A 27,584-nucleotide genomic window follows, 5' to 3' on the forward strand; every position below is an offset into this window, starting at 1 on the left:
TAGCTTTGTAATAAGTTTTAAAACTTGGTAATGTGACTCTTCACACTTTGTATACTTCAAGATTGTTTTGGCTATTCTGGGTCCATTACATTTTCATATGAACTTTAGAATCAGGTTATAAATTTCTTCAAAGTAGACAACTTTATTTTTGATAAGGATTTCATTGAATATTTTGATTATTTTGAAGAGTGTCATCATCTTTATAATACTATGCCTTCCGAAGCATAAAATGCCTTTCACCAGATGTCATTTTAAAGAAGTCTGTGATTACTGTTTGTGATGTTCAGGCTGGCTCAAAAGTTTTAAAACTCTAATGTGTGATTAGTAATATTATACCATCTTTAAAATAATTGTCTATAATTTATTAAGTGTGCATAACGTAACTCTAGAATATACGTAAATGTCACCATACCTCCATTTGTGATTTTTCAGATTCTTTTTTTTTTCTTTTTTTTTATTATACTTTAAGTTCTAGGGTACATGTGCATAACGTGCAGGTTTGTTACATATGCATACTCGAGCCAGGTTGGTGTGCTGCACCCATCAACTCGTCAGCACCCCTCAATTCATCATTTACATCAGGTATAACTCCCAATGCAATCCCTCCCCCATCCCCCCTCCCCATGATAGGCCCCGGTGTCTGATGTTCCCCTTCCCGAGTCCAAGTGATCTCATTGTTCAGTTCCCACCTATGAGTGAGAAAATGCAGTGTTTGGTTTTCTGTTCTTGTGATAGTTTGCTAAGAATGATGGTTTCCAGCTGCATCCCTGTCCCTACAAAGGACACAAACTCATCCTTTTTTATGGCTGCATAGTATTCCATGGTGTATATGTGCCACATTTTCTTAATCCAGTCTGTCACAGATTAAACAGAGAGCCAAATCAGGAATGAACTTCCATTCACAATTGCTTCAAAGAGAATAAAATACCTAGGAATCCAACTTACAAGGGATGGAAAGGACCTCTTCAAGGAGAACTACAAACCACTGCTCAGTGAAATCAAAGAGGACACAAACAAATGGAAGAACATACCATGCTCATGGATAGGAAGAATCAATATTGTGAAAATGGCCATACTGCCCAAGGTTATTTATAGATTCAATGCCATCCCCATCAAGCTACCAATGAGTTTCTTCACAGAATTGGAAAAAACTGCTTTAACGTTCATACGGAACCAAAAAAGAGCCTGCATTGCCAAGACAATCCTAAGTCAAAAGGACAAAGCTGGAGGCGTCATGCTACCTGACTTCAAACTATACTACAAGGCTACAGTAACCAAAACAGCATGGCACTGGTACCAAAACAGAGATCTAGACCAATGGAACAGAACAGAGTCCTCAGAAATAATACCACACATCTACAGCCATGTGATCTTTGACAAACCTGAGAGAAACAAGAAATGGGGAAAGGATTCCCTATTTAATAAATGGTGCTGGGAAGATTTTTCAGATTCTTTAATTCTGACACTAGGGACTAATTTCAGAGGGCTGTGTAAAATATTCAAATTTCACAATCTCTCTAAATATTCATTTTACAATGTCAGGTTTAATTACTCATTTGAACAAACTGTATTATTATTTTATATTTTAATTTATAGACCAAGTTTATCTGACATTTTCAGATATAATATATGCTTTTGAATCTGTTTATCTTTTATTACAATTCAGAGGTAGAAGTTTTATTTTCTATATACCTGGTAATTATTATAGTCTATAAATTTTTTTCTATAACCCTCTAATTCCTGAAAAATTTATGAACTATATGAAATATTGAAAGCTGCTATCTAATGTTTTTCCAATTTACTTGTATTTTTTCACCATAATATTTATTACTGTTTTTAATTAGGATATTCTATTTGTTTAATACTAAGCATTTTAGAAGGAAAGTAGAAAATTATGAAAAAACAAGAACACTAACCGTTTTAGTAAGAAAAAAATAGTTAAGATGTAAAATAATATGATGAAGATTAGTATAAAAAGATGTAGATTCCATGAAAAAATTGACAGCAAGGTAAAGAAAGTGTACTGGAAACTTAATTCTTTTCTTGGATTTGACCTTCCTCTCTTTTCTTATATTTTTCACTAAAATAAATGAACAAATAGACATAAATAAATGAATAAATGTAGGAAGAAGGTCATATTTCAACACCAATTTTAGTAAAGCTTTATATATATGGAGTTCTTATTTACTTAAAACTCACAATTTACTACATGTAATCATATAGAGCTAACACAGCACTTAGAGACAAACTTTATTGGGGCCTTAATGGATTTATAGGAATATAAAGTTATACAACAAGAGCTGGATGTCACCAAAAGAGTGCACTGGTTGGCTGCTGCAGGACCATCTCACAGGCATTATTTGCTTTGGTAAGTTCACCATGATCCAGGCCATGGCCTTAAATCACAGAGGTCTTACAATCCGATCTTGCTCATGTCTTAGAATTCACCGAAATTCAGGAAGTGAAATCATGCTTGTTCATAAGACTGAAAGATACAGAAAGAGAACAAAAGTTTATTGAGTTATAATGAGAAATTCCATGATCATACAGGTCAGATATGTCTGCTGAGCAGAAAACACCCCACTTTCCCTATTAAGCAGGTTAAAGAGAATGCAAAATTATTAGATGAGTGCTTAATAAATATTAAATCAAAGGCATACAATGCTGATAACCTGCATCTTGTTAGTATCTAATGTATTTGAATGCAAAATAATTTATGTGTTAGGTGGACTAGATGTTTCTATTATCCTAGGCATATTTCTCCCCCAAAAAGTACAGGGATGTCTACTGCTGTTACTTATGTTTTATTAGGCTTCCAAAACTGATCAATCAGCCTCACTGTTCCCTCATAGCCCCTTGACAAACTGCTATATTCCTTGGAAATTTTACATTTATTTGTTTACACAAATAATACATGAATAAATACATGAATAAAATCTAACTGTATATAATTCAAACAACATAGACAGAATTCTTCTTACTGCTGAACTTTTACCATTCCTCAGTCTTTCTCCTATTTCCATAAGAAAACATAGGTATCACTTCTTCCTAGACCTTTTTATTTCTATTTAAATATACACATACATAGTATTTATAATTATATAATAATTTAGATGTGGAGTTTATAATATAAATTAGATCATCCTAGCATACACTTCTGCAATTTGTTTTTATTTTTATAAATGTCTTAATAATTTTTAATATAAAAATAGATCAGTCTCAATATTTCAATGGTTTCAAAATATTGCATTGTATTACAGTATAATTTTAAAATTATTCTGTTGAAAGATAGTTAACATCATTGCAACATTTTTATTACAAACAATAAAGCCAATTTGTTCATATGTAGAATTATTTCCATATATTCTACAAATAAAACACAAGTCAAAACTTACAAACATTAAAATTATGATACAGATAAAATACTTTAGAAATGTATAATTTTATAGAATATAGATATTTAACCAAATCCTTTCTAAAATTGAGAATTCTGGAGACTTTCGATTGTGGCAAATATGATGACTTAACATTAAAGTCAACTATATTTATTATTATTATTGGCCATATATTTTTGTCTTCTATGAATTGCCTGTTCTTTGACTATATGTCTATCAGGCTTTGTTTCTGTATTAACATAAAGAAGTGTATTATATATTCTAGGAATTAATGACATCCATTAACTATCTTTTAAATGGAACCATATGGTATATAAATAATCTTTAAGTTTATTTATGATGTTTTTCTTCATATTAAGTTTGCATGTTTTATAAAAGAAAATTGTATTTAGAAATATAATACAAAGGCATTAAAATGAGGAAAACAATATAAAATATATAAAAGAGAGGATTAACAATTTCTTCCAGAAAAACAATTCTAAATCTGTGGAAGTTAAAAGATGTTAAAAGTATGGAATAAATGCCTAATAATTTTTTCCATAACCAATCAAAGACATATATACTTACCAACATGTAACTCTTTCTGTTTGTTGTTACACAAAATAAGTTTGTATTATATACATTACTCCAGACATGTTTTATTTATTTAATAATATCTCATAGTAACCACATAAACTTAAATATTTTTAAAATATCTGCACAAAATTCCACCAGATGGGTCCACCAAAACATAGTAATTCTCAAAATGAACAGAACTGAGACAGTTTCCAATTGTTTTCACAAATATGCAAATATATTCTCATCTGGTATAATAAAAAAGTTAAACAATTTGTGGATTACTATTTCAAATGTTGCAGTAAACAATTTTTCAAACACCAATGTATGAAAGACAAGTTAATCATAACAGGAGCCTGTTGTCATACTTTAAATTTCTACAAATGATAAAGAAAATGTGGCATAGGTTTGATTTATTGTACCTTAATAGAATGATAAAAGTGGACAATTTTTTAAGAATTTAGTAATCCAAAATTTCTTAGTCATGATTATCTCCTCATTTTGATGCAGAAAAATAAAATTTCGTTTAAATGAATCTTTATAAATGGTCATTGTATATGAATGATTTTAATCATCTTTGCAACATAGGTTTAAATCTCTTTGCCAGATGCTATACTGTGTTTTGGTTTAAAATTAAGTGTTTTTAGCATTTTTATTAAAATATTTTCATTATCAAAGTGTAAAGAATTTATTTATTTATTTATTATTATTATTATACTTTAAGTTCTAGGGTACATGTGCATAATGTGCAGGTTTGTTACATATGTATACTTGTGCCGTGTTGGTGTGCTGCACCCATCAACTCGTCAGCACCCATCAACTCGTCATTTACATCAGGTATAACTCCCAGTGCAATCCCTCCCCCCTCCCCCCTCCCCATGATAGGCCCCGGTGTGTGATGTTCCCCTTCCCAAGTCCAGGTGATCTCATTGTTCAGTTCCCACCTATGAGTGAGAACATGCGTTGTTTGGTTTTCTGTTCTTGCGATAGTTTGCTGAGAATGACGGTTTCCAGCTGCATGCATGTCCCTACAAAGGACACAAACTCATCCTTTTTTATGGCTGCATAGTATTCCATGGTGTATATGTGCCACATTTTCTTAATCCAGTCTGTCACTGATGGACATTTGGGTTGATTCGAAGTCTTTGCTACTGGGTATATACCCAAAGGTAAAGAATTTATTGATGATTTTCAAACTTTCCTGATTTCTCAGAAAGATCTATTTAAGCCAAGTCATATAGTCTACAAAATCATGAATTTATATTAAAATGAGTTGATTTATCACTACTTAAAGAATAAATTTCTCAATGTAGTAAAAATTGTGTATAAGATAAGACAGAAGTATAAAAAGTATTATAGAATGAGGTAAAGGTTAAATATATATTACAAAAATATATTCTCTATTAGCTATTAATGACACATAAAATATGACATTTCTTACTATTACAGTTGATCAAATTAAAAAAAGAGAAATACCCCAAAATATGATCAAGAGTCTAAGGTGAACAGCAAAAGAAAAGATGTGGTTCACTGCGTGCAGTGGCTCACGCCTGCAATCCCAGCACTTTGGGAAGCCGAGGTGAGCAGATTACGAGATGAAGAGATGGAGGCCATCCTGGCCAACATGGTGAAGCCCCATCTCTACTAAAAGTACAAAAAAAATCAGCTGGGCATGGTGGCATGCACCTGTAGTCCCAGCTACTCAGGAGCCTGATGTAGGAGAATCGGTTGAACCTGGGAAGTGGAGGTTGCAGTGAGTCGAGGTCACACCACTGCACTCCAGCCTGGGCAACAGAGTGACAGTCCCTCTCAAAAAAATAATAATAATAATAATAATGTGGTTCATAACTTGGGTCACTTAAACAATAAGCAAAAGAAAATTAAAACATACAATGCAAAAGAGAAATGATCTTTCCAAAATAACAACTTAATAATCCCTCATTGATACATAATCAACTTTAATAAAACTAAGTTTCTTAAATGCCCTGAAAAGCCATGAAAAAAATTAGAGTAAAATAAATGGAGAAAAGTGTTTCATATAACACTCAATAAAGCCATTCAGTAACCACTAAAAAACAACTCAATAAAAAAAGACTCAAAAACCACGAAATTAAAAGAAGATAAAATATCACTATGAATCCACCACTGGGAAGAAAAATTCATCACCTAGAATGACTACATTTGGTTCAGAAAAACTGATAGAAAGAAAATACAAAAATCAGTTACAATCTGAAAGTACTAAATAAAAGAGTAAAAGAAGAAATTGAAAAACACGAAAGAAAAAAACTGAAACTGATACCAATTACGTTAAAATCAATGTAAAGCAGTGAACGTAAAAAAAGAAAAACAAAAAAAAAGACAAAAGAATCAGACTGAGAAGAAGCAATGACAATGAACAGGAGTGGCAAAGAGATACCAGTGACATCCCCATGAGAAAACACACAACCAAGAAGCTTTGTGACAATGGGATCCTTTCTGAGTGTAAGTTTTTAAGCAGTTTGACCAAGGAAGCTCCAGTTTCACACCCACTGCTGGGGCCTATCTGATAACAGACTTCCTGCATTCATTCTCAAAGGAAGGCCCAAGTTACCCCATCAATGGCATGATGACCCAGTCCTGGAGATAGAAAAGCACGCCCATCACAAGTGGTGATTTGGAGCCTGTATGGGAGAGTTTATGTGCAGTCTTATGCCTGTGGTGGTGCGTTTACGTGCATGTCTGTGTGGGGGAACACTTGGGCCCACAACCTTGTGCCCCTGTGAGGTTTCTTGTGTCTCTGCTTGTGTGTTTGTGATTACGTTTCGGGGTGTGGAGTCCCTTCGGAGTGCGTGTGTGTGTGTCTCTGTCTGTGGTCTGTGGGCATCTGCCTGTATGAGTGAGAGTGGGAAAATGGGCACATGGCAGAGACAGCCTACCTGTACACACTGAAATGTGAATCATTGTTGTGTTCACATGGATGGACTGGAAAGAAAGGCAACAGGACACAACTTGCCAAGGCTCCCACTGGCTCAGGATTGGACATTTACAGAGTCCACAAGGAGAATGGGGACAAACAATGAGCCAAGAGGTACTGGAAAATCTATGAATTCATGATGACATTGAACTTAAAAGTAACACCTGGGTAGCTCTCTCTCTCTCTCTCATTTTTTTTTATAATACTTTAAGTTCTAGGGTACATGTGCACAATGTGTAGGTTTGTTACATATGTATACATGTGCCATGTTGGTGTGCTGCACCCTTTAACATGTCATTTACATTAGGTATATCTCCTAATGCTATTCCTTCCCCCTACCCCTACCCCACAACAGGCCCTGGTGTGTGATGTTCCCCACCCTGTGTCCAAGTGTTCTCATTGTTCACCAGAGAAACTGAACTGGTGACTGTCATCTCTGCTCCTTTAAGAACGAAAGGGAAGCCTCCCTCCAGGCCTGGTGCTGCAAGGGGACACACCCATCACCAATGAGCAGAAGAAGCAGCAGTCTGGATAGAACATTTGTCCCACAGAGAGCTGAAAGTGAAAGGAAAAAGGAAGAAGAAGAACAAAGAAAGAGAAGGAGAAAAAGAACAAGTGGCAGCTTCATGCCACCACAGCTGTCCTGAAGGATCTAGTTCAGGGGTATATCACTGCATGATGACATACACAACAAGTGGCAAAGAAACACGAGTGACATCCGGGTGAAAAGACACACCACTGAAAAGCTTCTCATCGATGGGGTCCTTTCTGAGTGGGATCAAGGGCTCTGATCTACAAGTAGGCCTGTAGGAACAAAAGAGAACAAAGGTGCAGGCAAAATCTTGCCCTCTGAATGTCATCAGCACACTTCAAGTGGCCACCAAGTCCCTAGTACACAAGACCAAGGGAGAGAGGGACCCTGGAAATGGGAGGAGAGATGAAAAGGGGGAGAAACCAGACCCCAAGAAAAAGAGGTAATCAGCCACCCATGGCAAATAGGGACAGAGGGCAGAAAGAGGAGGGGGATTCTGATTATGCACTTCAGGGGTCAGACAGGGTCCATCTAATTTTCTTAGGAAAAGTAAGCATGTTCTCCCTGGTGATGTGCCCGTGCCCACACGACCCTCCCCAAACCACAAGTGGACTAAAAGTAAAGACAGTGAAGATTAAAAAAAAGTGGGAGGCTGGCAAGATGGAGGAATAGGAACAGCTCCAGTCTGCAGCTCCCAGAGAGATCGACGCAGAAGATGGGTGATTTCTGCATTTCAAACTGAGGTACCAGCTTCATCTCACTGGGACTGGTTGGACGGTGGGTGCAGCCCAAGGAGGGTGAGCCAAAGCAGGGTAAGGGTGTCACCTCACCAGGGAAGTGCAAGGAATCAGGGAATTCCCTCTCCTAGCCAAGGGAAGCCATTAGGGACTGTACCATGCACTCCAGCCCAGATACTGCACTTTTCCCATGATCTTCACAACTCGCAGACCAGGAGATACACTCTGGTACCCATGCCACCAGGACCCTGGGTTTCCAGCACAAAACTGGGTGGCCATTTGGACAGACACCAAGCTAACCACAGAAGTGTTTTTTGTTTTTTGTTTTTTTTTCCATACCCCAGTGGCACCCAGAAGTCCAGTCAGACAAAACCGTTCACTCCCCTGGAAAGGAGGCTGAAGCCAGTGGGCCAACCGGTCTGGCTCGGTGGGTCCCAACCCCATGGAACCCAGCAAGCTAAGATCTACTGGCTTGAAATTCTCGCTGCTAGCACACCAGTCTGAGTTTGACTTGGGATGCTGGAGCTTGGTGGGGGGAGGGGCATCTGCCATTGCTGAGACTTAAGTAGGCGGTTTTACCCTCACAGTGTAAACAAAGCTACCGGGAAGTTTGACCTGAGTGGAGCCCACTGCAGCTCAGCAAGGCCACTGCGGCCAACCTGCCTCTCCAGATTCCCTCCTCTCTGCACAGGGCATCTCTGAAAGAAAGGCAGCAGCCCCAGTCAGGGACTTATAAATAAAACCCCACCTCCTTGGGACAGAGCACCTGGGGAAAGGGGCAGTTGGGGGTGCAGCTTCAGCAGACGTAAACGTCCCTGCCTGGTACTTCTGAATAGAGTAGCAGATCTCCCACCACAACATTCAAGCTCTGATAACGGACAGACTGACTCCTCAAGTGAGTCCCTGACACTCGTGTATCCTGACTGGGAGACACCTCCCAGTAGGGGCCGGCAGATACCTCATACAGAAGAGCTCTGGCTGGCATCTGGCAGGTGTCCTTCTGGGACAAAGGTTCCAGAGGAAAGAACAGGCAGCAATCTTTGCTGGTCTGCAGCCTCCGCTAGTGATACCCCGGCAAACAGGGTCTGGAGTGAACCTCCAGCAAATTCCAGCAGACCTGCAGCAGAGGAGCCAGATTGTTAGAATAAAAACTAACAAACATAAAGGAATAGTATCAACATCAACAAAAAGGACATTCAATCAGAGACCTCAGCTGATGGTCACCAACTTCAAGGACCAAAGGTAGATAAATCCATGAGGACAGGGAGAAACCAGCACAAAAAGGCTGAAAATTCCAAAAACCAGAACACTTCTTCTCCTCCAAAGAATCACAACTCCTCACCAGCAAAGGAACAAAACTGAGAATGAGTTGGAAAAATTAACAGAGGTAGGCTTGAAAAGGTGAGTAAGGCTGGGCGCAGTGGCTCAAGCCTGTAATCCCAGCACTTTGGGAGGCTGAGACAGGTGGATCACGAGGTCAGGAGATCGAGACCATCCTGGCTAACATGGTGAAACCCCGTCTCTACTAAAAAATACAAAAAACTAACCGGGTGAGGTGGTGGGTGCCTGTAGTCCCAGCTACCCGGGAGGCTGAGGCAGGAGGAAGGCGTAAACCCGGGAGGCGGAGCTTGCAGTGAGCTGAGATCTGGTCACTGCACTCCAGCCTGGGTGACAGAGCGAGACTCCATCTCAAAAAAAAAAAAAAAAAAGAAAAGAAAAGAAAAGAAAAAAAAAAAAAGAAAAGAAAAGGTGAGTAATAACAAACTCCTCCAAGCTAAACGAACATGTTCTAACCCAATGCAAGGAAGCTAGTTTAGATGAAAAAAGTTAGATGAATTGCTAACTAGAATAACCAGTTTAGAGAGGAAGATAAAGAACCTGATGGCACTGAAAAACACAGCATGAGAACTTTGTGAAGCATACACAGGTATAAATAGCTGAATCAATCAAGCAGAAGAAAGGATATCACAGATTGAAGATCAACTCAATGAAATAAAGCAAGAAGACAAAATTAGAGAAAAAAGAGACCAAAGAAATGAGCAAAGCCTCCAAGAAATATGGGACTATGTGAAAAGACCAAAACTTCATTTGATTTGTGCACCTGAAAGTGACGGGGAGAATGGAACCAAGTTGGAAAAGACTCTTTACGATATTACCCAGGAGAACTTCCCCAACCTAACAAGGCAGATGAACATTCATATTCAGGAAATACAGAAAACACCACAAAGATATTCCTTGAGAAGAGCGTAATCGTCAAGATTCACAAGATTCACACCAAGACACATAATCGTCAGATTCACAAGGTTGAAAAGAAGGAAAAAATATTAAGGGCAGACAGAGAGAAAGGTTGGGTTAGCCACAAAGGGAAGACAATCAGAATAACAGCAGATCTCTCGGGAGAAATCCTACAAGCCAGAAAAGAGTGGGGCCAATATTCAACTTTCTTAAAGAAAAGAATTTTCAAACCAAAATTTCATATTCAGCCAAACTAAGTTTCATAAACGAAGGAGAAATGAAATCCTTTACAGACAAGCAAATGCTGAGAGATTTTGTCACCACCAGGCCTTCCTTACAAGAGCTCCTGAAGGAGGCACTAAACATGGAAAGGATCAACCAGTACCAGCCACTGCAAAAAAATGCTAAATTGTAAAGACTATCAACATGATGAAGAAACTGCATCAATTAACAGGCAAAATAACCAGCTAGCATCATAATGACAGGATTAAATGCACACACAATAATATTAACCTTCAATGAAAATGGGCTAAATGTCCCAAAGAAAAGACACAGACTGGCAAATTGGATAAAGAGTCAGGACCCATTGCTGTGCTGTATTCAGGAGACCCATCCCATGTGCAAAGACATACGTAGGCTCAACATAAAGGGATGGAGGAATATTTATGAAGCAAATGGAAAGCAAAATAAAGCAGGGGAAAAAAGCAAAAAAAAAAAAGCAATCCTAGTCTCTGATAAGACAGAGTTTACATGAGAAAAGATCAAAAGAGACAAAGAAGTACATAATGATAAAGAATTCAATGCAACAAGAAGACCTAAGTATACTAAATATACATGCACCCGATACAGGAGCACCAAGATTCATAAAGCAAGTTCTTAGAGACCTACAAAGAGACTTACACTCCCACACAAAAATAGTGGGAGACTTTAACACCCCACTGTCAGTATTAGACAGATCAATGAGAAAGAAAATTTACAAGGATATCCAGGACTTGAACTCAGCTCTGGACCAAGTGAACCTAATAGACATCTACAGAACTCTCCACCCCAAATCAACGGAATATACATTCTTCTCAGCAGCACATTGCGCTTATTCTAAAACTGACCACATAGTTGGAAGTAAACCACTCCTCAGCAAATGCAAAACGGAAATTATAACAAACAGTCTCTAAGACCACAGTGCAATCAAATTATAACTCAGGATTAAGAAACTCACTCAAAACTGCACAACTGCATGAAAACAGAACAATCTGCATCTGAATAACTACTGGGTAAATAATGAAATGAAGGCAGAAATAAAGATGTTCTTTGAACGAATGAAAACAAAGACACAACGTACCAGAATCTCAGGGACACGTTTAAAGCAGTGTGTAGAGGGAAATTTATAGCACTAAATGCCCATAAGAGAAAGCAGGAGAGATCTAAAATCAGCACCCTAACATCACATTTAAAAGAAACAGAGAAGCAGAAGCAAACAAATTCAAAATCTAGCAGAAGGCAAGGAATAACTAGGATCAGATCAGAACTGAAGAATACAGAGACAGGAAAAACCCGTCAAAAAATAATCAATGCATCCAGAAGCCGGTATTTTTGAAAAGATCAAAAAAATAGATAGACCACCAGCCAGACTAATGAAGAAAAGAGAGAAGAATCAAATAGATGCAATAAAAAATGATAAAGGGGATACCACCACTGATCCCACAGAAATACAAACTACCATCAGAGAATACTATAGGCATCTCTATTCAAATAAACTAGAAAATCTTGAAGAAATGGATAAGTTCCTGGACACGTACACTCTCCTAAGACAAAACCAGGAAGAAGTCAAATCCCTGAATAGACCAATAACAGACTCTGAAATTGAAGCAGCAATTAATAGCCTACTGACTAAAAAAAGTCCAGGACCAGACAGATTCACAGACCAATTCTACCAGAGGTACAAAGAGGAGCTGGTACCATTCCTTCTGAAACTATTCCAAACAATAGAAAAAGAAGGAATCCTCCCTAACTCATTTTATGAGGCCAGCATCATCCTGATACCAAAGCCTGGCAGTGACACAACAAAAAAAGAGGATTTTAGGCCAATATCCCTGATGAACATACATGCAAAAATCCTCAATAAAATACTGGCAAACTGAATCCAGCAGCACTTGAAAAATCTTATCCACCACCATCAAAATGGCTTCATCTCTGGGATGCAAGGCTGGCTCAACATATGCAAATCAATAAACGTAATCCATCACGTAAACAGAACCAATGACAAAAACCACATGCTTATCTCAATAGATGTAAAAAAGACCTTTGACAAAATTCAACAGCCTTCATGCTAAAAGTTTTCAATAAACTAGGTATTGATGGAATGTATCTCAAAATAATAAGAGCTATTTATGACAAACCCACAGCCAATACCACACTGAATGGGAAAAAACTGAAAGTATTCCCTTTGAAAACTGGCACAAGACAAGGATGCCCTCTCTCACCACTCCTATTCAACATAGTGTTGGAAGTTCTTGCCAGGGCAATCAGGCAAGAGAAAGAAATACAAGGTATTCAATTAGAAAAAGAGGAAGTCAAATTGTCTCTGTTTGCAGATAACATGATTATATATTTAGAAAACCCCATTGTCTCAGCCCCAAATCTCCTTAGGCTGATAAGCTACTTCAGCAAAGTCTCAGGATACAAAATCCATGACCAAAAATCACAAGCATTCCTGTACACCAAGAACAGACAAACACAGAGCCAAATCATGAGTGAACTCCCATTCACATTACTACAAAGAGAATAAAATACCTAGGAATCCAACTTATAAGGGATGTGAAGGACCTCTTTAAGGATAACTACAAACCACTGTTCAATGAAATCAAAGAGGACACAAACAAATGGAAGGACATTCCATGCTCATAGATGGGAAGAATCAATATCATGAAAATGACCATACTGCCGAAGGTAATTTATGGATTCAATGCTATCCCCATCAAGCTACTCCTGACTCTCTTAACAGAATTAGAAAGAAAAAAAAAACTACTTTAAAGTTCATATGAAACCAGAAAAGAGCCCAAATAGCCAAGACAATCCTAAGCAAAAAGAACAAAGCTGGAAGCATCACGCTACTTGACTTCAAACCATTACAAGGCTACAGTAACCAAAACAGCATGGTACTGGTATCAAAATAGATATATAAACCAATGGAACAGGACGGAGGCCTCAGAAATAACACTACACATCTACAGCCATCTGATCTTTGACAAACCTGACAATAGCAAGCGATGGGGAAAGGATTCTCTATGTAATAAATGGTGCTGTAAAAACTGGCTAGCCATATGCAGAAAGCTGAAACTGGAGCCCTTCCTTACACTTTATACAAAAACTAACTCAAGATGGATTAAAGACTTAAACCTAAGACCTAAAACCATAAAAACCCCAGAAGAAAACCTCGGCTATACCATTCAGGACATAGGCATAGGCAAAGATTTCATGACTAAAACAGCAAAAGCAATGGTAACAAAAGCCAAAATTGACAAATGGGATCTAATTAAACTAAAGAGATTCTGCAGAGCAAAATAAACTGTCGTCAGAGTGAACAGGCAGCCTACATAATGGGAGAACATCTTTGCAATCTACTCATCTGACAAAGGGCTGATATCCAGAATCTACAAAGAGCTTAAACCAATTTGCAAGAAAAAAACAATCCCGAGAGGGGGCGGAGCAAGATGGCCGAATAGGAACAGCTCCAGTCTCCAACTCCCAGCGCGAGCGACACAGAAGACCGGTGATTTCTGCATTTTCAACTGAGGTACTGGGGTCATCTCACTAGGGAGTGCCAGACAATCGGTGCTGGTCAGCTGCTGCAGCCTGACCAGCGAGAGCTGAAGCAGGGCGAGGCATCGCCTCACCTGGAAGCGCAAGGGGGAAGGGGATCCGTTTTCCTAGACAGGGGAACTGAGACACACAACACCTGGAAAATCGGGTAACTCCCACCCCAATACTGCACTTCAAGCAGACAGGCACACCAGGAGAATATATCCCAATCCTGGCCGGGAGGGTCCCACGCCCACGAAGCCTCCCTCACTGCTAACACAGCAGTCTGCAGTGATCTATCCGCAAGGCAGCAGAGAGGCTGGGGGAGGGGGGCCCGCCATTGCTGAGGCTTAAGTAAGTAAACAAAGCCGCTGGGAAGCTCGAACTGGGTGGAGCTCACAGCAGCTCGAGGAAGCCTGCCTGTCTCTGTAGTCTCCACCTCTGGGGACAGTGCACAGCTGAAGACCAACAGGGGAAGTAGCGGGAGCCGGTGCAGACGCGAACGACTCTGTCTGACAGCTTTGGGGAGAGCCGTGGATCTCCCAACGTGGAGGTTGAGATCTGAGAACGGACAGACTGCCTGCTCAGGTGTGTCTCTGACCCCTGAATAGCCTAGCTGGGAGAAATCCCCCACTAGGGGCGGTCTGACACCCCACACCTCACAGGGTGGAGTACACCCCTGAGAGGAAACTTTCAAAGGAAGAATCAGACAGGTACACTCGCTGTTCAGCAATATTCTATCTTCGGCAACCTCTGCTGCTGATACCCAGGCAAACAGGGTCTGGAGTGGACCTCAAGCAATCTCCAACAGACCAACAGATAGTCCTTCTGACTGTCAGAAGGAAAACTATCAAACAGGAAGGACACCTATACCAAAACCCCATCAGTACGTCACCACCATCAAAGACCAGAGACAGATAAAACCACAAAGATGGGGAAGAAGCAGGGCAGAAAAGCTGGAAATTCAAAAAATAAGAGCGCATCTCCCCCTGCAAAGGAGTGCAGCCCATCGCCAGCAAAGGATCAAAGCTGGTCAGAGAATGACTTGGACGAGAGGAAAGAAGAAGGCTTCAGTCCATCAAACTTATCAGAGCTAAAGGAGGAATTACGTACCCAGCGCAAAGAAAGTAAAAATCTTGAAAAAAGAGTGGAAGAATTGACAGCTAGACTAATTAATGCAGAGAAGATCATAAACGAAATGACAGAGATGAAAACCATGACACGAGAAATACGTGACAAATGCACAAGCTTCAGTAACCGACTCGATCAACTGGAAGAAAGAGTATCAGCGATTGAAGATCAAATGAATGAAATGAAGCGAGAAGAGAAACCAAAAGAAAAAAGAAGAAAAAGAAATGAGCAAAGCCTGCAAGAAGTATGGGATTACGTAAAAAGACCAAATCTATGTCTGATTGGGGTGCCGGAAAGTGAGGGGGAAAATGGAACCAAGTTGGAAAACACTCTTCAGGATATCATCCAGGAGAACTTCCCCAACCTAGTAGGGCAGGCCAACATTCAAATTCAGGAAATACAGAGAACGCCACAAAGATACTCCTCCAGAAGAGCAACTCCAAGACACATCATTGCCAGATTCACCAAAGTTGAAATGAAGGAAAAAATCCTAAGGGCAGCCAGAGAGAAAGGTTGGGTTACCCACAAAGGGAAGCCCATCAGACTAACAGCAGATCTCTCGGCAGAAACTCTACAAGCCAGAAGAGAGTGGGGGCCAATATTCAACGTTCTTAAAGAAAAGAATTTTCAACCCAGAATTTCATATCCAGCCAAACTAAGTTTCATAAGTGAAGGAGAAATAAAATCCTTTACAGATAAGCAAATGCTTAGAGATTTTGTCACCACCAGGCCTGCCTTACAAGAGACCCTGAAGGAAGCCCTAAACATGGAAAGGAACAACCGGTACCAGCCATTGCAAAAACATGCCAAAATGTAAAGACCATCGAGGCTAGGAAGAAACTGCATTGACTAACGAGCAAAATAACCAGTTAATATCATAATGGCAGGATCAAGTTCACACATAACAATATTAACCTTAAATGTTAATGGACTAAATGCTCCAATTAAAAGACACAGACTGGCAAACGGGATAAAGAGTCAAGACCCATCAGTCTGCTGTATTCAGGAGACCCATCTCACATGCAGAGACATACATAGGCTCAAAATAAAGGGATGGAGGAAGATCTACCAAGCAAATGGAGAACAAAAAAACGCAGGGGTTGCCATCCTTGTCTCTGATAAAACAGACTTTAAACCATCAAAGATCAAAAGAGACAAAGAAGGCCATTACAAAATGGTAAAGGGATCAATTCAACAGGAAGAGCTAACTCTCCTAAATATATATGCACCCAATACAGGAGCACCCAGATTCATAAAGGAAGTCCTTAGAGACTTACAAAGAGACTTAGAGTCCCATACAATAATAATGGGAGACTTCAACACTCCGCTGTCAACATTAGACAGATCAACGAGACAGAAAGTTAACAAGGATATCCAGGAATTGAACTCATCTCTGCACCAAGCAGACCTAATAGACATCTATAGAACTCTCCACCCCAAATCAACAGAATATACATTCTTCTCAGCACCACACCGCACTTATTCCAAAATTGACAACATAATTGGAAGTAAAGCACTCCTCAGCAAATGTAAAACAACAGAAATTATAACAAACTGTCTCTCAGACCACAGTGCAATCAAACTAGAACTCAGGACTAAGAAACTCAATCAAAACCGCTCAACTACATGGAAACTGAACAACCTGCTCCCGAATGACTACTGGGTATATAACGAAATGAAAGTGGAAATAAAGATGTTCTTTGAAACCAATGAGAACAAAGATACAACATACCAGAATCTCTGGGACACATTTAAAGCAGTGTGTAGAGGGAAATTTATAGCACTAAATGCCCACAAGAGAAAGCAGGAAAGATCTAAAATTGACACTCTAACATCACAATTAAAAGAACTAGAGAGGCAAGAGCAAACACATTCAAAAGCTAGCAGAAGGCAAGAAATAACTAAGATCAGAGCCGAACTGAAGGAGATAGAGACACAAAAAACCCTCCAAAAAATCAATGAATCCAGGAGTTGGTTTTTTGAAAAGATCAACAAAATTGACAGACCGCTAGCAAGGCTAATAAAGAAGAAAAGAGAGAGGAATCAAATAGACGCAATAAAAACTGATAAAGGGGATATCACCACTGACCCCACAGAAATACAAACTACCGTCAGAGAATACGATAAACGCCTCTACGCAAATCAACTAGAAAATCTAGAAGAAATGGATAATTTCCTGGACACTTACACTCTCCCAAGGCTAAACCAGGAAGAAGTTGAATCCCTGAATAGACCAATAGCAGGCTCTGAAATTGAGGCAACAATTTATAGCCTACCCACCAAAAAAAGTCCAGGACCAGATAGATTCACAGCTGAATTCTACCAGAGGTACAAGGAGGAGCTGGTACCATTCCTTCTGAAACTATTCCAATCAATAGAAAAAGAGGGAATCCTCCCTAACTCATTTTATGAGGCCAACATCATCCTGATACCAAAGCCTGGCAGAGACACATCAAAAAAAGAGAATTTTAGACCAATATCCCTGATGAACATTGATGCAAAAATCCTCAATAAAATACTGGCAAACCAGATCCAGCAGTACATCAAAAAGCTTATCCACCATGATCAAGTGGGCTTCATCCCTGGGATGCAAGGCTGGTTCAACATTCGCAAATCAATAAATGTAATCCAGCACATAAACAGAACCAAAGACAAGAACCACATGATTATCTCAATAGATGCAGAAAAGGCTTTTGACAAAATTCAACAGCCCTTCATGCTAAAAACGCTCAATAAATTCTGTATTGATGGAACGTACCTCAAAATAATAAGAGCTATTTATGACAAACCCACAGCTAATATCATACTGAATGGGCAAAAACTGGAAAAATCCCCTTTGAAAACTGGTACAAGACAGGGATGCCCTCTCTCACCACTCCTATTCAACATAGTGTTGGAAGTTCTGGCTAGGGCAATCAGGCAAGAGAAAGAAATCAAGGGTATTCAGTTAGGAAAAGAAGAAGTCAAATTGTCCCTCTTTGCAGATGACATGATTGTATATTTAGAAAACCCCATCGTCTCAGCCCAAAATCTCCTTAAGCTGATAAGCAACTTCAGCAAAGTCTCAGGATACAAAATTAATGTGCAAAAATCACAAGCATTCTTATACACCAGTAACAGACAAGCAGAGAGCCAAATCAGGAATGAACTTCCATTCACAATTGCTTCAAAGAGAATAAAATACCTAGGAATCCAACTTACAAGGGATGTCAAGGACCTCTTCAAGGAGAACAACAAACCACTGCTCAGTGAAATCAAGGAGGACACAAAAAATAGAAGAACATACCATGCTCATGGATAGGAAGAATCAATATCGTGAAAATGGCCATAGTGCCCAAGGTTATTTATAGATTCAATGCCATCCCCATCAAGCTACCAATGAGTTTCTTCACAGAATTGGAAAAAACTGCTCTAAAGTTCATATGGAACCAAAAAGAGCCCGCATTGCCAAGACAATGCTAAGTCAAAAGGACAAAGCTGGAGGCGTCACGCTACCTGACTTCAAACTATACTACAAGGCTACAGTAACCAAAACAGCATGGTACTGGTACCAAAACAGAGATATAGACCAATGGAACAGAACAGAGTCCTCAGAAATAATACCACACATCTACAGCCATCTGATCTTTGACAAACCTGAGAGAAACAAGAAATGAGGAAAGGATTCCCTATTTAATAAATGGTGCTGGGAAAATTGGCTAGGCATAAGTAGAAAGCTGAAACTGGATCCTTTCCTTACTCCTTATATGAAGATTAATTCAAGATGGATTAGAGACTTAAATGTTAGACCTAATACCATAAAAACCCTAGAAGAAAACCTAGGTAGTACCATTCAGGACATAGGCATGGGCAAGGACTTCATGTCTAAAACACCAAAAGCAACGGCAGCAAAAGCCAAAATTGACAAATGGGATGTAATTAAACTAAAGAGCTTCTGCACAGCAAAAGAAACTACCATGAGAGTGAACAGGCAACCTACACAATGGGAGAAAATTTTTGCAATCTACTCATCTGACAAAGGGCTGATATCCAGAATCTACAAAGAACTCAAACAAATATACAAGAAAAAAACAAACAACCCCATCAAAAAGTGGGGAAAGGATATGAACAGACATTTCTCAAAAGAAGACATTCATACAGCCAACAGACACATGAAAAAATGTACATCATCACTCGCCATCAGAGAAATGCAAATCAAAACCACAATGAGATACCATCTCACACCAGTCAGAATGGCAATCATTAAAAAATCAGGAAACAACAGTTGTTGGAGAGGATGTGGAGAAATAGGAACACTTTTACACTGTTGGTGGGATTGTAAACTAGTTCAACCATTATGGAAAACAGTATGGCAATTCCTCAAGGATCTAGAACTAGATGTACCATATGACCCAGCCATCCCACTACTGGGTATATACCCAAAGGATTATAAATTAGTCTACTACAAAGACACATGTACACGTATGTTTATTGCGGCACTATTCACAATAGCAAAGACTTGGAATCAACCCAAATGTCCATCTGTGACAGACTGGATTAAGAAAATGTGGCACATATACACCATGGAATACTATGCAGCCATAAAAAAGGATGAGTTTGCGTCCTTTGTAGGGACATGGATGCAGCTGGAAACCATCATTCTTAGCAAACTATCACAAGAAGAGAAAACCAAACACCGCATGTTCTCACTCATAGGTGGGAACTGAACAATGAGATCACTTGGACTCGGGAAGGGGAACATCACACACTGGGGTCTATCATGGGGAGGGGGGAGGGGGGAGGAGGGAGGGATTGCATTGGGGAGTTATACATGATATAAATGATGAATTGATGGGTGCTGACGAGTTGATGGGTGCAGCACACCAACATGGCATAAGTATACATATGTAACAAACCTGCACGTTATGCACATGTACCCTAGAACTTAAAGTATAATAAAAAAAAAAAAAAAAAGAAAAAAAAAAAAAAAAAAAAAGAAAATGTGGCACATATACACCATGGCATACTATGCAGCCATAAAAAGGGATGAGTTTGCGTCCTTTGTAGTGACATGGATGCAGCTGGAAACCATCATTCTTAGCAAACTATCACAAGAAGAGAAAACCAAGCACCGCATGTTCTAACTCATAGATGGGAACTGAACAATGAGATGACTTGGACTCCGGAAGGGGAACATTACACACCGGGGCCTATCATCGGGAGGGGGAGAGTGGAGGGATTGCATTGGGGAGTTATACATGATATAAATGATGAATTGATGGGTGCTGACGAGTTGATGGGTGCAGCACACCAACATGGCACAAATATACATATGTAACAAACCTGCACGTTATGCACATGTACCCTAGAACTTAAAGTATAATAATAAACCCCCCCCCAAAAAAAAAAAAAAGAAAATGTGGCACATATATATCATGGAATAGTATTCAGCCATAAAAAAGGATGAGTTCATGTCCTTTACAGAGACATGGATGAAGCTGGATACCACCATTCTCAGCCAACTGACAGAAGAACAGAAAACCAAATGCCACATGTTCTCACTCATAAGTGGAAGTTGAACAATGAGAACACATGGACACAGGGAGGGGACCATCACACACCGGAGTCTGTCGGGGGTTGGGGTCTAGGGGAGGGATAGCATTAGAAGAAATATCTAATGTAGGTGACGGGTTGATGGGTGCAGCAAAACCACCATGGCACGTGTATACCTATGTAAGGAACCTGCATGTTCTGCACATGTACCCCAGAACTTTAAGTATATTAATAATAAAAAAAAAAAGTGAAGGAGAAAAACTCCAAAAGTACACAAAGGATTAGAGTGAGCAATGAGAATGAGAGGGAACTGGAATGCAGAGTGTCAAAAGTAGACAGGTAGTAGCCCAAGTGACCTCCTGTGTCCTCTCAGAGGAGGAAGAGCCATCAGCCAAGAGAAAGAGTCTGTCCCTTAGTCCCAGGTCTGCACCACATTAGCACAGAGGCCTGGCAAGCCTGGAGGCTACCCTGGTCCCCACTGCCTTCACCACTGCCCCATCCTACACCCTCTGCCAGCAAATATTGGAAAGCCACACAGATAGGGACAAGAAAGATGAACGAAAGAGCACCTGGAAGCTGAAGAACCCTGCCCACTTAGAGTTGCCTAGACAATGGGATCCAGGATTTAGGGGAGGTGCCTGGGCATACTACGTTTTTGAGTGACTGTGGGTGAGGATACATGTATGTGCCTGAGGATGTATGGAAGCACAGATAAAGACAGGAAAAAGGTGAGATGTGATGGGAATTAAATGTTAAAAACGAGGACCTCTGACATTCAGACTCCCATTGCCACCCCGAATAACTCAGTCCAGATCTTCCTGCATTTTCCCTATGCAGACACTAGAGGTGCCCCATGGTGATTACTACACGTGAGAAAAGGATCCACATTAGTTGACAAGTGACAGAAAGGGAATGATTCCTATTCCATGGTAATGCTGTCCTTCTTCCTGGAATGCTCTGAGAGTGCAAGCCCATGCATGAAACCAACGTTCATGAGAGTCGGTCATACACCTCTGAGTGTGGAGAACATAACCCGTGGGGTGAATTTTCTCTCCTATGAAGCTCTGCATGTTCCCAGTGCGGCCTACACTTCCAGGAAGACTTGTAACAAGTGAAGAAAGAAAACATTTGCAATATTCTGAGAGGGCTGTGTTCCATGCTGCTCTCCAGTCCCTGAGAGGCATGCCTAAGACATGCAACCTTTAGAGCAATGAGGCCACAGCTTTGCATCTCAACAAGCATTCTGTATGAAGGACCCATGCCCAGCTTTCCCATTTTTGCCTGGAGACCCAAAAGGGGTGGCATAATTTGTCCTCCACTGTCTCATCCATATTCTGGGCTGAATATCTGAAAAGCAATGGAATTCAGCTTGAGGAGCCCAGAGAGCTCTGTATCAAACCAAGGAACAGCCACCTCACCACCTGCAAAGACACGCCAGCCTCAACCTTCACTTTCATGCCCAGCACAGGAACACAGAGGAGGCCCAGGTGAAAATGAGCATGGCTGGGGCCTGGCTTCCCATGTATTTGGTAGAATGACCAAGATGCCTAGGGAACTAAGTGGTGAGCCACCACATTCAGTGAGCACGCATGCTCCATCAGCTATGCCAAGTGGCTCTCTCTGGGACAGCTGCCCGTGGAAGCCACCTAGAATACCCCTCCCACTCCTGGGCATGGATGAGTGCCTGGGCTCCAGTGAGAAAGGTAACTGAAGGCCTGGGACAGGTGTCCAATCCGTCGAGTCTCATCCTGACAGACACCCAGCCCGACTCCCTTCTGTTAGAAGGATCAACAATCTACGGACGCCTGTTGGACCTGACTGCTTTTGATCCAAGATTTTGTCCCTTCCCCAAGAAAGAGTGTGCTGCCTAATGACAAGTGTGCTGCGCACAAGCAGGCAGCCTAGTCTCCTTATGAGGCTTGTACAAATTCAGAGAAGTAATCAGCAGTGGCCCACAAACAGGCCCACGCACTCACACACCCCTTCCACTGTACCTTCACACTGCCCCCAGTGTGACCTATCCCCACCATGCCACAGTCCCAAGGGTGGGATTTCTTGAGGATAGGCTCCTCTAATTCACTGGGACCACTGCCCGATAATCCAGAGGGAAGGAGGGAGGCAGAGAGCCTTTCGATTGTTGCAGGTTTCACCAAAGAGACCACGTAGGTGGGGAGTCCTGCTGTAGGTGAGGTGAGTGCTCCTTGGCCGGTTTCTTTCTTTGTTTCTTTTCTTTTTGTTTTATTTTGTTTGATTGTTGTTTGTTTTGTTTTGTTGGAAGCAAAAGGAGAAAGAGAAAGGCAAGGGAAATAAGTGACTGCCATTTCTGGAGCCACACTGCCATCCAGAGGCAGTTGTTTCTGAACACGACAGGCTGCAGGAACACTTGCCTTCTGACAGGCACAGACTTCAGCGAGAATATGTCGGGCTGGGTGGACTCTGACTAAGCCAGGGTTTCCCCCTTCGCGGTTCCAAGGCCTTGAAGGAAGTGTGCCTGCCATTTGGACCCCATGGAGAAGCAGCTAATCTAGAGGCCCAGGGACAGAGCAGCCAGGCAGCCCCAAGACGTCAGCTTAGGCGGCGGAGGTGCCCCGGCAGCCATCTTGAGGTGGGCTTAAGGGAAGCCACTGACTCCTGACGGCTGAGACTGGGGTAGTTTACACGAGTCTCTTTTGTGGGGAGTTCTGGGGTGCTCTTGCCTGGAATCACGCTGGGGCCAGAGGTCCCCTGTCCTCCCAGTGAACCAAGGAGCTTTGGGGTGCTGTGCGCGGGACGACTCCTGCCCGGCAATTCCTGGAGATGGACAGGGGAACCCATGGAGAGCTGCCCCTTCCTGCCCTTTTTTCGGAGAGGGCTGTGGAGCCCGGACGCCATCCTGGTAATGAGAAAAGGCAAAGGGCCAGCCACGAGTTCCTCTCTCGTCCGGCTTCAGCCTGGGGGCCCCACGCCGCCACCATCTCTTTCGTGCTCCCGGGATTTCTCCAGCACTAATGCCTAGCTGCCTCCAGTTTCCAGAAACAGATTCCGCTCGATGGCAGTATGGCTCTACAAACACGAACTACAAGCTTAACTCTGCCCCTCCAATCCGACAGCCTCCACCCTTTCCAATGTGAAAAAAGAAAAGGGAAAGAGAAACAAAAAAAGACAGGGAGGACAAAAGGGAACCAGCCACCTGGTCTCAGGTTGACCACCAAACTTAAGGGACCCTATGACCTAGGACCAGTAGGCCCGAGACACTGTGGGAATCCTCTTTATGCAGCCAGCCTTTGCTTTTCCTTTGGCCCTCTCCAGGTTTCATGGCTCATGCTCATGCAGAAAAATAGAAGACAAATGATACGTAATCATGGCCACTGGGAAACCACAGGAAAACTGGGATCATGGGGCTGCCGCCCCAGGACAAGGTGCTGGTCACCCAGTTGAACTGCACAAGGTTTTGCTGCAGGACTGGTGGCTCTCCCAGGGCCTGGAGCTCCAGGTAGAGTTTACAAACTTGGGCTGGCACATGGAGGTCACCAAAATGGGCGAACGACTCAATAGGCAGTCACAAGGCATGTGGAAGGAGTCTCCTTCAGAGGGGATACTCAGCAACTGACTCAAGTTGGACTCTGTGCAGGCTGTCCTGGCTTTCACAACAGGGTGTGAGGGGGAAGGGGGTGACAGGAGGGTGGCTTAGGGGAGCTGGTGAAGGCCACCACGCAACACAGATTCCCATGGCATCACAGAGGGCCAAGGGTCCCAAGGGGACTCTGCCTCTACCCAAAGTGTGGTCCCTTTTAAACAGGTTGACCCAGGAGGCTCCAGTTTCACACTGGCTACTGGGGCTTATCTGATAACAGACTTCCGCATTCATTCTCAGGAGAAGGCCCTAGTTGCCCAATCAACAGCATAGTGACCCAGGCCGGGACCAAGAATCCTCACCCATAACCCATTGCCTGTGGCCGACTGACAGCCTTTATGGGAGAGTTCGTGGGCAGTCTCGTGCCTGTGGCGACGCATGTGTGTGTGCATCTGTTTGGGAGAATGCTTGGGCCCACAACCTTGTGCCTGTGTGAGGATTTGTGTGTGTGTGCATGTGTGTCTATGAGTTTGTGCGTATGTGCGTGTGCATGTGTTAGTGTATGTGTTTGTGTCTGTGTATCTCCCTGTGCATGTGTGTTTGTGATTATATTTGTGGTTGTTGGGGGGGGTTCCCTTTGAGCGCCTGCGATTGTGTCTGTGTCTGTTGTCTCTGGGCACCTACCTGTGTCAGTGAGAGTGGGCAAATGGGCATGTGGGAGAGACAGCCTGCCTGTACACACTGAAATCTGGATCGTTGTGCTCACATGGCTGGATTGAAAGAAAAGGCAAAGGGGGACAACATGCTGAGGCTTCTACTGGCTCAGGATTACACATTTAGAGCATCCACAAAGAGAATAGGAAAGAACGGTGAGCCACAAGGAACAGGTTAAGGAGTGGGTTCATGGTGACATTTCATGAAAAGTAACACATGGGCATCTTTGTGGAGCACCAGAGGGACTGAACTGGTGACCTTCATCTCTGCTCCTTTAAGAACAAAAGTGAGGCCTTTCTCACTTTCATTCTGCAAAGGGGCATCCTGCATCACCAGGAGCAGAGGAAGAAGCAGTCTCGGTGTAATGCTTGATCCACCCAGAGCCAAAAGGAAAAGGAAAAAGAGAATAAGAAGAAAGAGGAGAAAAATGAGAAGGAGAAAGAGAAGAAGGAGAAGAAAAAGACAAAAAAAAAAAAAAAAAAGAAGAGGAGGAAGAGGAAGAAGAACCAGAAAGACAACAAGAACAAGAAGTGGCAGCTTCATGCCACAGCAGCTGTCCTGAAGGATCTAGTTCAGGGGTGTCTCACTGCATGGTGACATACACAACAAGTGGCAAAGAGAAACCAGTGATGTCCCGGTGAAATGGCACAACACCAAGAAACTTCTTGTTGATGGGTTCTCTTCCGAGTGGTATCAAGGGCTTTGATCTACAAGTAGGCTTAGAGAAGCTACAGAGGACAGAGGTGCAGGCTGAGCCATACCCTCCAGATGTCATCGCACTGCAAGGGGCCATAAGCTTCTAGTCTACAAGGCTTAGGCAGGGAAGTACCCCAGAAATGGGTGGGAGGAGAGATGAAAAATGGGGAAGAAATGGATACCAGAGAAAGGAGGTAATGAGCCACGTATGGCAATACTGAGAGAAGGAAGATAAAGGAGGAGGATGCTGCTTACACCCCCAGGGATCAGCCAGGGTCCTTCTGATTCCCTTAGGAAAAGTAGGCTTACTCTCCCTAGGGACATTCCTGTGCCCACCAGACCCTGATTTTGCAGGCTGATCCTGACCTCCCCAAACCAGAAATTGATGAAAAGTAAAGACAGTGAAGAAGAAAAAAGTGAAGGAAGAAAAACTACAAAAGTACACAAAGAATCAGGGTACACAATGAGGATGAGAGTGAACTGAAATGCTGGATGTCCCAGGTGGAAAGGTGGCTGCCCAAATGGCCTTTTGTGCCATCATACAACAAGAGTCACCTGCCAGAAAAAAGCATCAGACCCTTGGGCCAGGGTTTGTACTGGGTCCACACAGAGGCCAGTGGAGTCAACAGACTGCCCTGCTCCCCACTGCCCCCACCCCCACACCATCCCACACATTCCACCAGCAAATATTGGGAAGCCAGACAGAAAGGGAGAACAAAAATGAACAAGAGAAAACTGGGAATCTGAAGAACCCTGTCCATTGACAGTTACCTAGATGTGGGGAGCTGAGTGTGAATGGAGGTGCCTGGGCAGACACCTTTTAGTGAGTATTGGTGGGGATACATGTATGTGCCTGAGAACATATAGAAGAACAGATGAAGACAGGAAAAAAGTTAGATGGGATGGGAGTTAAATGTTAAAAACGAGGACTTCTGACACTCAGAGTCACCTTGCCACCCCTAAGGACACGGTCCAGATCTTCCTGCATTCTTTTCTTCCTATGTTTTCCCTAGGCAGGCACCGGTCTCCTTCTGAGGAGGCCTGTGCAGATTCATAGAAGAATCTGCAGTGGCCCACACACAGGCCTAAACACCCACACACCCCTCCCACCATACCCCCTCACACTGCCCCCAGTGCTACAAATCCACAGCAAAAGTGGCTCCTCTGGATTACTGGGACCCCCTGCCCAGAGAAGAATCCAGAAGGTAGGAGAGAGGCAGAGATCACTCCTACTGTTGCAAGTTTCCCCAAAGTAACCACGTAGGTGGGGAGCCCTGCTGAAGATGAGGTGGGTGCTCCTAGGGCAGTTTCTTTGTTTCTTTGTTTTTTGGTGTTTGTTTTGTTTGGTTGGCAGCAAAAGGAAGGAAAGAAAGGCAAAGTGGAGGAAGGAAAAGGGGTGATTGCCATTTATGGAGGCACAGTGCCATCCAGCGGAAGGTGTTTCTTAACATGACAACAAGTTGCAAGTACACTTGCCTTCTTCCAGGCACAGATATCAGTGAGGATGTGCTGGGCTGGGTAGACTAGGCCCAAGCCAGGGTTTTCCCTACCGGGGTTCAGAGCCCTTAAAGAAGTGTACCTGCCATTGGAACTCTGAAGAAGCAGCTAATCTAGAGGCCTGGGGACAGAACAGTCTGGCAGCCCCAAGACCAGTCAGCCCAGTGGGCGGAGTTTCCCCATCTTGAAATGGGTTTAAGAGAAACCACTGTTCACTGATGGCTGAGACTGGGGCCATTTACTCTGGTCTCTTTTG

At 42.1% G+C, this 27,584-nt stretch overlaps 1 protein-coding gene across 4 annotated transcripts in view; it reads right to left on the reverse strand.

The window, feature by feature from the left end:
- Positions 1-1,923: 1,923 nt before the first annotated feature.
- LOC104679141 overlaps positions 1,924-27,584 on the reverse strand; it is a 123,833-nt gene continuing 98,172 nt past the window's right edge. For 2 of the 4 annotated variants that reach the window (XR_004058349.1, XR_004058347.1), the window contains 2 exons: positions 9,131-9,289; positions 1,924-2,485 (listed from right to left, as the gene is read on the reverse strand). The gene's annotated coding sequence lies outside the window, so the exon portion shown is untranslated. The remainder of the gene's footprint in view (positions 2,486-9,130; positions 9,290-27,584) is intronic. The other 2 variants (XR_004058345.1, XR_004058344.1) reach the window with 2 other exon arrangements.

Source organism: Rhinopithecus roxellana, chromosome 7 (genome assembly GCF_007565055.1).
Source record: "Rhinopithecus roxellana isolate Shanxi Qingling chromosome 7, ASM756505v1, whole genome shotgun sequence".
In the NCBI taxonomy this organism is placed as follows: domain Eukaryota; kingdom Metazoa; phylum Chordata; class Mammalia; order Primates; family Cercopithecidae; genus Rhinopithecus; species Rhinopithecus roxellana.